This window comes from Crocodylus porosus, unplaced genomic scaffold (assembly GCF_001723895.1).
Source record: "Crocodylus porosus isolate Cpor-Errol unplaced genomic scaffold, CroPor_comp1, whole genome shotgun sequence".
Classification (NCBI taxonomy): domain Eukaryota; kingdom Metazoa; phylum Chordata; order Crocodylia; family Crocodylidae; genus Crocodylus; species Crocodylus porosus.
Window position 1 is genome coordinate 89,629,005 of NW_017728943.1, and position 13,396 is coordinate 89,642,400.

At 44.0% G+C, this 13,396-nt stretch overlaps 1 protein-coding gene across 1 annotated transcript in view; it reads right to left on the reverse strand.

Moving 5' to 3' along the window:
* Positions 1-13,396, reverse strand: part of KIF26B (kinesin family member 26B) — a 330,600-nt gene that overhangs the window by 160,373 nt on the left and 156,831 nt on the right. The gene's annotated exons all lie outside the window — the stretch shown is intronic.

A 13,396-nucleotide genomic window follows, 5' to 3' on the forward strand; every position in this document is an offset into this window, starting at 1 on the left:
ATGGAAATTAATCTAAAAATATGTGGAATTTAATAGAAAATAAGGAAAATGTATCAATGCTTTGTATCACTGCACAGATGGGACAGAATTTCCTGTTACTTTTAGAATGATTAAACCAAATTATAGAAAAGCTATCATTTTCTATTAGATCCCACAGGGATTTTTCTTATAATAATATTTGTGTATTCCAAAGTATGTTCTGGTTTTATGTAGGAAAACAATTCTTAATGTTAGTAATACTTTTATTCTCACGAACTAACATACTCAGCTAATATGCTACTGGCCAGTCCTGTACCAAGTGACCTTGTGGCTGAATCAATAGGCTCAGCTGGATCATTAGTCAGTGTTGTTACAGCAGTGCTGTGGTGAAGCCTCCAACAGTTTTACCATTCTGTCAGTTCCTCTGAGCCCTGCTCATGGACACATGCAGAGAGGAGTCAAATACAAAGGGAAAAGGACTAAGGGGTGGGAGGAGGGAAGAGAAGGGCTTTAGGTAGTTTGAGAGAGAAAAAAAAATGTGCATAATAACAGCTATGTTCAATGCTTACCATACGCTGCCTGCCATTCTAATAAGATCTCAAAAGAAACTGCATTCCCAGGTTTGGAAAACCATTCAATACCTAATTCCTTATTCAGCACTGAACTAGAATTGCCCTTGTAATTTTCAGTTTCTTTGATCTTGACTTTCCTGATTTGTATTAGTCTCCTCTGCAGGGTTTTAAAACTGAGCAAAGAATTTTGGTGGCAAAGTTTGAAAATCCAGTATTAACAGCTCAACAAGTTAAATGGACATGAGTAACTATTACATTATAATGCAACAAGTTATGTATTAAAGGATACAATGTTGATGTAAGGAGCACAGGAAGTTAACATTAACTATACTAAAATGGTCCAAAGAATTCAAAATGTGAAGGTTATATTCTAGGGTTTTTCCAAGGGTTTTCATTCAAACCTCATTCATTTAAGAGATTTCAAAAAAATGTGGCAACTGTATTCTGTTACCACTTCAGCACCACAGAAGTATGTCTGAAACAGAAAACAATAGCACCAACAATAAAATATGTAGCCTATGGCCAGATGTTAAGACTCTTTCTGTAGTTTCTTTCATTAGATTGACTAGACTGCAACAGTCATGTCAGTTGAGCTCTGTGGACTGTGCATCATGATTGGCTAGATGTCTACAAAATTACAGCTATGCATGTCACTGTGTAACCTCACACATGCACACTATCACAATACAATACCCTACATGTTATATTATATATTACTGTAACAGGGGACCCTAGTCCTGTTATGGAGAAGAGAGGGCCAGGGAAGGCAGTGGCCTGGCATTTAAGGCCTGAACCTTTGTAGCACAATGGAGGAGAAACTTATCTGCTGTAAGGAGGGACGCAGACAGCATGGAGAGGTTGGAGAAGACCCCAGCTGTGAAGAGAGGCCCTGGCTACACAAGACAGGGTGACCCCAGCTGGGGCACGCAGCTCACAGTAGAGAGGAAGAGCAGGGACCCAGAGAAGGGATGAGGTCAGGCCCTGGCCATGGGCTCACACTTGCTGCAGGACCCAGCAGGGGGAGAACAAGAGACTGAGCACACCTGTACCCAAGCAGCAGGAAGCGCAGTCAGCTGACCAGATGAGCGGGGATGAATGAGATATAAACTCTCCCCAGAACAGAAGAGGGAGACACAGTCGTGCAGAGAGACATGGATGGAAAACCCTCTGGCCAGGAGAGCTGATGCCTGAAAAAAGAGACATCCATTGACCGGGAGCAAAGGAGCAAGCAGACTAAGACAGACTGAAGCCCAGTAGGGCTGGTCATCTGCCCACTGGCAAAAAGAGGAAGGGACAGAAGACCGAGAGAGAGGGCAAAGCCCCATGCAGTCCTGTCAGACTCAGAGCTGGAGACAGGATAAGGAGACAAGGTGCCTACAGCCTAGGCTTAGGTTCCTTAAAGACAGACTCTTGAAAAACATCTCAATTAGTAGCAGGAGATGGCAGGTGAAAGAGGTACAATAAAAGGAGCCAGACTAGGGGACCAGAGTAGGTACCAGGTACTGCCCCACCACAGGGGGGCACCTAATTATCTCCTGAGGAGCACCCTATTACAGTTACAGTGTGGAACCTAAAAACATGCCCAACACAACATCTACAACACTGTGGGCATGTCTACACTGCCTCCTGGTTGCACCAGGGAATGCCCCAGTGAAGCACAGCATTTCAGCTCCACACAAGCTATATTTTAAAACAGCAGAAGGTAAGGTACAGATTCACCTTACAGATTCACTGAATCAGAGCTGCATTAGCTTTCATGAGCCACGGTTCACTTCATCAGGTACCACCATAGCCATCTATGCACCCAAAATAAAGAGCTTATTAGTACATGCCCATTACTGCTGGAAGGAAAAACATTCCATCCATTTTGGACTGTTGCATACAGAGTGGCCGTGCCCTCTTGACAACATTGACATGCCCTGTGTAGATAAGCCAATTATAAATGTGCAAAACCATTTTTCCCTTGCGTGTCAAAGCAAAATCTTGCAAAAACAAAAAACTAACCTATGCTGAACTACATGAAATCTATCTTGCTCCATAATTTCCATTATGCAATGCAACCATATTAAAGAATCACAGAAGGAACTTCTAATACTGAAACAAGACATTTGATTAGAATACGCTAAACAACATTTTCTCTAAACCTGTTCCCTTCCTCTGTTTGTTTCATGGTATAACTTCTGTCTAGAACTTTCCTCTATCCATCTACGTTTCCATAAAGTCACCCATCCCTACAGAATCTGATCACATATAAGATCATTTCAGTGGGTACCACCTATACATACCAAAACATTTCCAAGATACATATAATAAAAGTATGTTTCTAAGTTATCTTTGTTTACTAAAAAACAACCTGTTATCCATATATTTCCTCTTCTAGTGTTCCATCACAGTGTTTTAAATGAGAACTCTGGTAGCCTTTTCCATTTAGTGAAGAAAAAATAAAAGACACATGTCGACACCTCTCTTGAGTTACACTGCTGCAAAACTGGTCCAAGTGGGACCAGATCGGGAATAGGATATTTGATGCCTGCATTTTGATAGAGGTAGAGAACATTTGATTTTGCTGAGGTTGTCTAAAACCTGATTGTGATGGGAAGAGATCAAAGATCTCTTTTTGTTGCTTTTTCATCCATTGTTCTGACTGAAAGGAAAGCAACATTTCTACCAGTTTACAGAGATCTCTTTCCACTTAAAGACACAGTAGCATGAAGAACAGTGAATTAGCACGCAGTTTTAAGAGTAAAAGTCTGCCTCTACATTCCAGGTGTAGCCGACCACAGGAATTCCACCCAAGCAAGTTTGCCAACTAAGACACCCAGTTTGCCACTTAAGAAGAATTGGGGCCCAGTCTATCTGGAGTACAACCCCCTCCTCCCCCCTGCTTTAGGGGCAATGAATTAATCCCAAACCACTTTGTAAGTAGTTAACCAGGTAGGTGGTTGCTTGGAACCTAATAAGCTAACAAATATCCAGCCATAATAAAAAACCAACAGCTCAATTTGTGAGCTTGGCAAGAAGCATCCATTAAACACAGAATACTCAGAAAGAAACCTCTCCAGAAAGATGCAGAAAGTCCTGCCAGGAGCTGCATGTAGAAGTGCTGCAGCTGGCAATAAAGACCTGGTTCCAGGGAAGGAATTAAGTGCCCTGCAAGTAAAAAGCCTAGATGTGAGGCAGGTTGAATCTTAGCACAGAGGTGTGCTCTGCCTCTAAAGCATGAGGGAAGGCTTCTCCTGTGTGACTGTTCAAACTGTTTGCTAAGAAATGAAATCCTCAGAAATGGGTGCTCTCTGACACATGGGTACTTGACTACAGTTCTTTATGAACCAGCTGGGGAAATTAAAGGCAAAATGTGCTTTCAATGCCAGGCCCAATCCCAACAGCATGTGCGTGGAGACAATGCTCCTGATGCCCCATGGCAGGGTCAGTCCACCTCTGCACATCCCCCTGCACTCACATGTGGCACTGCAGGTGCATTCCCCCTTACTTTCCCCAACTGGGTCACACATCTCAAGCCCACCCAAGCTTCTTCGTATAGAAAAATTGTCCATCTACATGGTGTCTGTCCTACCTGTGCCTATCTGCCCCTCATCCAAGGCTTTCACCAATGGGGCAGTCCAGGCTTGATACCTTCCCATCAACTGCAGTCTTTCTGAAGCAGCACACAGCTCCTTATGGGCCAGGAACCCTACAACAATCTAGGATGGTCTGAGCTGGTGGCACAGCCCAGTTCACTAGCTGCCCAGCAGCCCCTTAGGCTACTTACAGGTGACTTAAGATGGGAATTTATCACTCCCCTTAACTTTCTGACTCCCTGCACAAGACCTAGTCATCTGATGAAATTGCAGTGTAGCAAGTCTTGCCCAGTCAGGCTGTGCTGCCAGCTGCAAGGCAGGGGTTTAGGTAGTGGCCCTGCCTTCTTCTCTACCCCTTTTTAAGTTGTTTACAGCCTACAGAGGATAGGTCCTACACACAGGAGAGGGCAGGGGTTACCATTTATGGCGCCTCCTCTGTGGTGGGTGAAGGTCTCCTACACGCACGTTCGCCCTTGCTCACTCATGAACAAGCTGGACGCTGGCCCCATGCTCCAGCCTGGGGTTGCTCTAGCACTGTCAGAACAGGCTGTAGTTTAGAGTAAGACAAATTAACTGTACATGGAAAATATGATTGGGGGAAGTCAGAGATTAACACTGTTTACAGCAACTCTTCCAACTTCTATTAACTTCAAGCAGACTAAAGTGAAAAGTATTAAAAACCTCCTGGTAGTGCACACTTAGTAGGAATCTAGCCAAATTGTAGGAAGGCCTCAGCCAGATCCATCCACTGTGCTTGCAGAAGAAAAGCTCAGTTATGAGCAACTCTTACTGGAGGGCAAAAGGCCACCTGGATTTCATTCCAAGTGGAACTAACTATTTAATTTATAGAACAATCATGTTGACAACAATGATGAACACACATGTCTCCTTTAAATGCCTCATGGGGTGTTCCTTCTTTTTTCCCATTCTAGTAACCATGGCAACTTTGAAGAGAAATAGTTTCCACAGTTCTCCTCACAAATGGCTTTCAGTGATAATGAGTAAAGCTCTCATCTGTCCTGTAACAGTTAACTTTTTTCTCTCCCTACATCCCAGTGATGACTGTTTCAGACAGACACTCTTTCCCTGCTTCCCTCTGAAAAAAAAAGCTTCTAGATGGATGTCAATGACATGAGCTACTGCACATATTTCAAAAGTTGTGTTTGGCTTTTTGCTGACCTTAAATCAGGATTTTCATAAACACTCACTTAATTCATACAGTCCTGTTGCCAAAAAAAATTGATCACATCCATAAATCTGCTTGGGGGAATATATATACATCTCCTACATGTTATTTTCTCTGTGTCCTGTGTATTTAATCAAAATGTACATCAGTTTTCTTCCTTTCAAGGAAGCTATACAATTCACTACATTCTAAATCTGTCTTCACTTTCTACTTCCTCTCTTTTTTTGTGTCCTTGTGACAAGGTATTTAGCAGAATTTGCAGATTTGTTGGGAGTCTGACAGGCCGCACTGTAAACATTTCTGCTTTAGCCTTAAACTTGCAACCTCCGGGCCAAATCGTCGACTTTGCACCTTAGTGCCTGTGTCTACACCACCCTAGCCTCCTTCACTTTCCACTGAGGAAATGAAGCAAATATTCACAGCATCTTTTGACAAGGGCTATTCAATTAATTGTGAGTATTATAAACTACAGCTCATACAATACATGCTTGTTTTAAAAAATATTACTGTTTTGTTTCAGGTTGGCTCAAAACTTGTTGAGGCCAGGTGTGTGTAACTGTTACCGTTTGTTTAAGATGATTGTGAAACATCTTTTAGTTCCTTTCTGGGAGCAAGTAGAATGATAGCAGTAGGCAGAACAGGTACTTATCTCTATCCTAAACAAAGGCATATCACCCACACGTTAGATTTTCATGAAGGTATTTTCATATTTTCTCCCATGCTCTGAAGTCTGAACTACTTGGGCACACAGACTTTGCAGAGCATACTTTTTGGCAGAGGTGTCTGTCACAGATTCACCCCAAAACCAAGTTGCCTTTGGGGTTCATCATCTGGCCATGCATGGATAGTCTCCCAATGTGGTGTTTGGCCTCTGTTTGTAGCTAGTATGAAGCTGTGTTTGGTTTTGTCTGTATGTATTATAACATCCGGTATAAACAAACTTTTGTAATTTCATGATGTAACGGGAAGATAAGCAAGTAAACTATTTAGCACACACCCAAGGGAGATCCAGTTGGTATGCATCCTGGCCAGACATGTGTGATTAAGAAACAATAGGCACTGCAGCTGTAAATGGCCAGGTGGGATAGTTAGCTCTTCTCACACCCAAGAGGAACCCAGTCTCTAGGTTGTTGGTGATGGGTGTTTGAGTAACAATAGCCATTCCCATTCAGAGAAGGTCCTGTTTGCTCCTTGTACAGACTGAAACAATGGCTAAGTAAACTGGCCCTAAAGCTTTTCTCCAGAAAGGTGAGTGAAGGGGGCAGAAACACCATCAGTCACATTCCACCTGGTAGAAAGGAAAAAACCCTCTGCATCACATAACTTCTCCCCAGAAACAAAAAGGAGATTTGGAAGGTATAACAAGCAGGAAGAACAAGAAGGAAGAACTCGCACTTCTGCTTGCAGGTAATAACTTCGATTTAGTGGGGCTAATGGAAACCTGGTGGGACCCTACCTATGACTAGGTGGTACACAGAGGGCTACAGGTTGTACAGAAGGGACAGAGGAGGGAGGATAGGGGGTGGGGTTGCTCTCTATGTAAAGGAGCATTATACATCTACCCTAATCAAAATGGGATCAGAGGAGGAGAAAGTTGAGGCATTGTGGGTTAGGATACATGGAGGTCGAGGGGAAAGGGACTTAGCGGTGGGGGTCTGCTACAGACCACCATACCAAGAGAAAAAGCTAGATTTGGAATTCATGAGGCAGCTCTTAGAGGCCGTACTGTCTAGTTGTACTGTCTGGTTGTCATGGGGCACCTTAACTACCCAGACATCTGCTGGGAGGAGCAGTCAGTCAAATCCAATCGTTCACATAGGTTCTTAACCTGTGTGCAGGACCTTCACCTAACGCAGGAGGTATACAGTCCCACCAGGGGGAATGCCTTACTGGACTTAGTGTTGGCTACGGCGGAGGACCTGGTAGGGGAGCTGCAGATTCATGGTCACCTTGGGGACAGTGACCACCAATCAGTCAAATTCACCATATGGCGTAGGGTGAGAAAGATAACTACTAGGGTGGAAGTGCTTGACTTTAGGAAGGCTAACTTCAGTAGGCTTAGGAGTCTAGTCAATGATGCACTGCAGAAGAAGATTACTGGGGAGATGGGAGTCCAGGAAGGGTGGTCGTTCCTAACGGAAGCAATTCTTCGAGCACAGAGGGAGATGATCCCAGTACAAGGGAAAAGGGGGAGAAGTGCCAAAAAACTTCCTTGGCTAAACAGGGAAATCCAGGGGAGCCTAAGGGCAAAAAAGAAGGCATACAGGCAGTGGAAGCAGGGGGAAGCTACCAAGGAGAAGTGTACCTACTTGACCCTCACTTGCAGGGAGGCAGTTAGAAAGGCCAAAGCAACTACAGAGCTGAGACTGGCAACACAAATTAAAGACAACAAAAAGTCTTTTTTTTAAGTATGTAGGGAGTAAAAGGAAGGTGCAGGGCAGCATAAGACCCCTACTAAACAAGAAGGAGCAATTAGTGACAGACAGGGGGAACAAGGATGAGCTATTCAGTGAGTGTTTTGCCTTGGTGTTCCTGAACAGGACTCAAGATAAGTCTCTTAATGGGTTCTTAGACAGGCATCAGAGGGACACCAGCCCACTATCGAAGCTGACTTGGTGCATAGTCACTTGGATGGACTGGATGTGTTCAAGTTAGCAGGCCCCGGTGACCTGCATCGGAGAGTACTAAAGGAATTGGCTGGTGTCAAAGCAGAACCACTGGCACGGTTGTTTGAGCACTTGTGGCACTTGGGTCAGGTCCTGGAGGGCTGGGAAAGGGCCAATGTGGTCCTTATTTTCAAGAAAGGGAGGAAGGAGTATCCGAGTAACGATAGCTCAATCAGTCTCACCTCCATCCTTGGAAAGGTCATTGAAAAGACTATGAAGGATCATATTTGTTGGAGTCCAGTGGGAAAAATAATGCGGCAAGGAAACCAGCATGGATTTGTAGCAGGCAGATCATGCCTGACCAATCTGGTTTCATTTTATGACACAAAACACTTAGACACAGGAGTAGAGGTGGATGTCGTTTTCTTGAATTTTAGCAAGGCCTTCGATACAGTATCTCATCTCATTCTCATAAATAAATTAAGAGGCTGTGACATAAATGTTTACATCTGGTGGGTGGTAAATTGGCTTAGCAGTCGCACCCAGAAAGTGGTAGTAGATGGGTAGGTATTGACCTGGAAGGATGAGGGTAGTGGGGTCCCACAGGGTTTGGTCCTTGGACCTGTACTCTTCAATATCTTCATGTGTGACTTAGATGTGGGTGTGAAGTGTATTCTGTCCAAGTTTGTGGACAATACCAAATTGTGGGGTGAACTGCACAATCCAGAGGATAGGGAATGATTGCAGGCAGGTTAGAATACAGTGGGCAGTACACAATAGGATGCAGTACAACAAGGACAAGTGCAGAGTGCTGTACCTAGGGCGCAAAAATATCCAGCGCACCTAATGGCTGGGAAATGACCCTCTCAGCAGCACAGGAGCGGAAGGGGATCTCGGAGTCATAGTGGACTCCAAGATGAACATGAGTTGTCAGTGTGACGAAATCACCAGCAAAGCTAGCCGCACTTTATCATGCATCAGCAGATGCACGACAAAAAGAACCAAGGAAGTGATACTTCCCCTCTATGCGGCACTGGTCAGACCACAGCTGGAGTACTGTGTCTAGTTTTGGGCACCGTAATTCAAGAAGGATGTTGATAGACTTGAGAGGGTCCAGAGGAGGGCCACTCGTATGGTTAGAGGGTTACAGGATAAGCCCTATGAGGAGAGACTGAGGGACCTGGACCCTTTTAGCCTCTGCAAGAGAAGGCTGAGAGGTGATCTTGTGGCCACCTACAAATTCATTAGGGGGATGCAGCAAGGGATCAGAGATGCTCTATTCACCAGGGCACCTCTTGGGGTAACAAGGAACAATGGTCACAAACTGACAGGGCAGATTTAGACTAGATATCAGGAAAAACGTCTTCACGGTAAGGGTGGCCAAAATCTGGAATGGGCTTCCAAGGGAAGTGGTGCTCTCCCTTACCTTGCGGGTCCAGAGAAGGCTGGATAGGCATCTGACTGGGGTCACCTGACCCCAGCACTCTTTCCTACCTAGGAAGGGGATCAGAGTCGATGATCTGCTGAGGTCACTTCCGACCCTAGCATCTATGAATCTATGAACATCTCGTGCTTTAGAACAGCATTTCTCAACCTGTGGGTCACAAGAATATATGAAATGGTCATGAACAAACTTTAAAAATGGATTCTCCTTTAAAGGAGAAAAGTGTGGGAAACTGGCTTTTCCCTTGCAGGCTGGCAGAGATCCTGCCTGGAAGGAGCTGCCCCACACACCACTCCCCTGTCCCACAGACTGAGGGGCTGGGGCCTGAGGCAGAGTGGCCATCAATGTTTACAAATGGGTCCTGGTACAAAAAAGGTTGAGAACCACTGCTTTAGAACATAGGACGGTTCAGGAAATCCCTAGGGAAGAAGGATGCTTCTAAGTTGGTATGCAGACTAGGAGCTCCTGAACTTGGGGAACCCCATCTAGGACTCAGCTCGGACAAGCTGAAGGAGTCGGCGAGCTGGCAGAAGGCTAGCCAAGAAATGCCACCTGCACGGAAATTGCTAGCTATAGGGGACTACTCTGAATCTGTTTCTAGATAGAGAAGCAGGTGAGACCTTGTACTTTGACTTTCTATTTTTCTCTTAAACAGCTGCAACAGGGAAGCAGGTGATGGCGGGGGGGAGTGGGGAGTGGTGGAGGCAGGCAAGGTAGGGGGAGCAAGGGACTGGTGCCAAGGTGCAAAGGGGAACAAATGGTGGAGGTCAGGCTGCTTCATATCCCCCCCCCACGCCCCACTGGTTACCCTACTGCCTGTCCCCCTCTTGTTGCTTTCCCCACTGCAGAGTTCAAGCCATTCAATAACTAAATTCCTCCACTGCTTTACTCTATTTTCAGTCAAGTCTTCTAAGGTCCTACCTCTATGCCAGGATCCTGGAAAATCTAGGGTTCTCTATGTGCCAGGGCTCCCTTTGGTCCAAGGCACCATGCATGGGCTGTCCCAATCCCACTAACCCTGGATTTCCCTAACAGCCCAAAAGACTTTCAGTACTGACTGGTGTGGCCAAACAGAGTCTGTGGAGCTGTGTCATCTGGCCTGTGGGGATCCTTGTTGGTCTAGAAATTTGGCAGCAGAGTAGCAGTGGCAGCTCCTAGAGCTGCAGTAATTAGTACTTGTTCTGCCAATAAATTACCAAACATATGAGGAACCCCACAGGCCAGAAGACACGGCCCCATATACCACATTGAGCCTACGGACTAGGCCCATGCCACTCGTCCAGCCCTATGGATAGAGTGGTTAAAGCTTCCATGGGGGATGAATGAGTTGGGCACCCCTGGTATTGACAAATCAGCATTTTCCAATTTAAAACTTGCACTGGAAAACACTCAACCCATTTTATTTCTCACTCACAGAAGTCAAAGATTTGCTATGCTGGGAACTTTAGTAACATCCTATTGTTTCAGAACAAACCAGCCAAAACTCCAACCAACAAAGTCAGGTGTTGACCCTTCTAAACCCAACTCCACTTCCTTCAGATAGGTCTACATTTTCCTTTCATCTAAATTACAATGTTTGAGATGACAGAACTAACAGTTTCTTCAACAGCCATGTCAGAATGTCTACATTTCAAACAGGTACTACCAAACAACAATGAAAATAATAATAATAAAAATAATTAATGTTTCAACAATCCAGCAAGCTGAACATTTCCATCACTATATCTGAAATTCTCCCAGTCTGACAGGGAAACTGCATTCTTTATCTCCAGTTATCCATTTATTATGCCTCATACCTATCTCTGACATATTAAAATGTAAATTATGCTACAGAGTTAAATTGATGGGAACACTTCAATTAAAGTATATGAGCTTTAGGTCATAGTTATAGGGTGACTCGTAGAAGAAATAATGGAAGAGGACAGAAATGGAATTGTATGCCTGAAACTGCAGGCTAGACATATTTTTTGTTAATGGAGATGTTTCAGAATAAAAGAATTCTCGGGGGGGGGGGTGTTATTAGATGGATTAAACCTAAATCTAAGTTAGATCATTTGAAAAAAACTTTCTGTATAGATTTTTTTCCTATATGCACCCCAAAACAAACTTCATTTGGAAAAAATACTCTATGTGCACCATAACATGAAGCTAAAGCCCAATTCAGCCTTAGCATGACTCCATTTATCATGCTGAATGAAGTTACACTAGAGGTGGATTTGTCACCACAGGTGAACTCGATTGGCTTGTTGAACAGATTAATGCAATGCCTTCTTACTTCTGGAGACTCGGTTTCTTTCTGAAATTGTATTGGTGGACAAGCTAATCTGAGCTCTATTTGTAGATATTACAAAAGTACTCATACAAATAGCTTGAACCCTAGTGAAATGGAGGCCTAGAGATACAAGAGGACAGATTAGACTAAAGCAGGAACACTGCAAATAAGGACAGATTAGACTAAAGCACATTGGCAGAACTGTAGATTTATATTTGCATAGACCCTTTCCATGTTATGGGTGAAAACATGCAGATCTCACTCAGGAAAAATTCCCACTGAAATCAGTAAGAGAATTGTCCAAATGAGGACTGCAAGATCAGAACCAAAGCTACTATTTGTTCTTTGCTTTCATGAAAATATCCTTCATTATTCATTAATAGAAACACTATCCTTATTCAGAGACACCCCTTTTTAATTCTGGAAAAATAAGAGCTGTAAGACACCATACAACTAGGAATCACTTAAAGATTCAATTAAACAAAACAGAGCTGTTCATAACAAATGTTTGGAACCATAAATAGAGTACCAATCCTTCTGTGTTCACTAAAGTCAATGAGTGTTTTGCCAGTCACTTCAGTGGGACCACAATCAGGACTATGCAGCACTTTTCATCCCCAACAGAAGAACAAAGGGAGAGGGAAGATCTATAAGCCTCTGAGAGGGATATAAACCATGCATGAAAATAACCAACATGATTCTGTGCAAAAGCTGGAGTCATGCAACTTCCTGCCTCATTCTTTCTCTCAGTGTTTAAAAGAAGTGATGGAAATACCTTATGTGTGCAGTACATCCAGGATATGCATTACCATTTGTCTGTTACAAAAGGAGAATATGATTTTCAACATATTCAGTGTCTCTGCTTAGCAGTCAGCAAATGTGGTCCACCAGAATACACTAAGTTTATATGAGAAAGTACTTTCTTTAGTAACTGTGACAGTGTGCTGCCAAATGCAGTATGCCAAAATTGCACTTGCAAAGGCCCTATTTGCATAAACATGGGTATTTGTAAAAGGCCAAAGGAAAGGGCTCATGCCTGAGGTAAGACAAGCAGCAGTTCCACTACTATTCTGCCCCAGAGTTCAACCAGTGGAGGGCATTATAGGTGGAGGATTGTTCAGAGAGCAGGAAGATCAGTATGTCACCAAGCTGGCCTGCTTTCAATACTGTATACTTGAGACTCTGGAATCAATCAATATTTCAAACAGCTTTAGGTAGGACGAGCAAAAGAAAAAACAATCCGACAAAAAACAAAAGACTGTTTTAGAATACTAATATAGGGCACTGACAGACATGGAAAAAACCAAAACACACTTTACAAGAAGAGGCAGCATGTTAGTTTGACCCATCTCTGCAGCATCTGTATATATTAGGCACTTTAACGGGGCTTTTTGACCCTTTTGTCCAATAGCTGATTCAATCCCTATGTGCGCCAATCAGCTATTCAATAGGCCTGTGCAAATAGGGAAGTATTCGATTCAGATTTAACCGATTCGGAGGACAGCGATTTGATTCGGTGATTTGAATCACTGTCCCCATTCAATTTGGCCGGATCAGAATCGGAGATTCAGCGCTGATTTGGCACTGAATCAGAGATTAGGATTGGCCGGGAAGAGGCAGGTACAGCCAGGTGGTTGCAGGTTCTCTTGTGGCTCCTCCAGCTGTGCCTGCCTTTCCCCAGGTGGGGGGAGCTGCAGAAGAAGTCCCCACGGCTGCCCTGCCCGGCCCCATCCACCACGCTGGCACTTAAAAAAAAAAC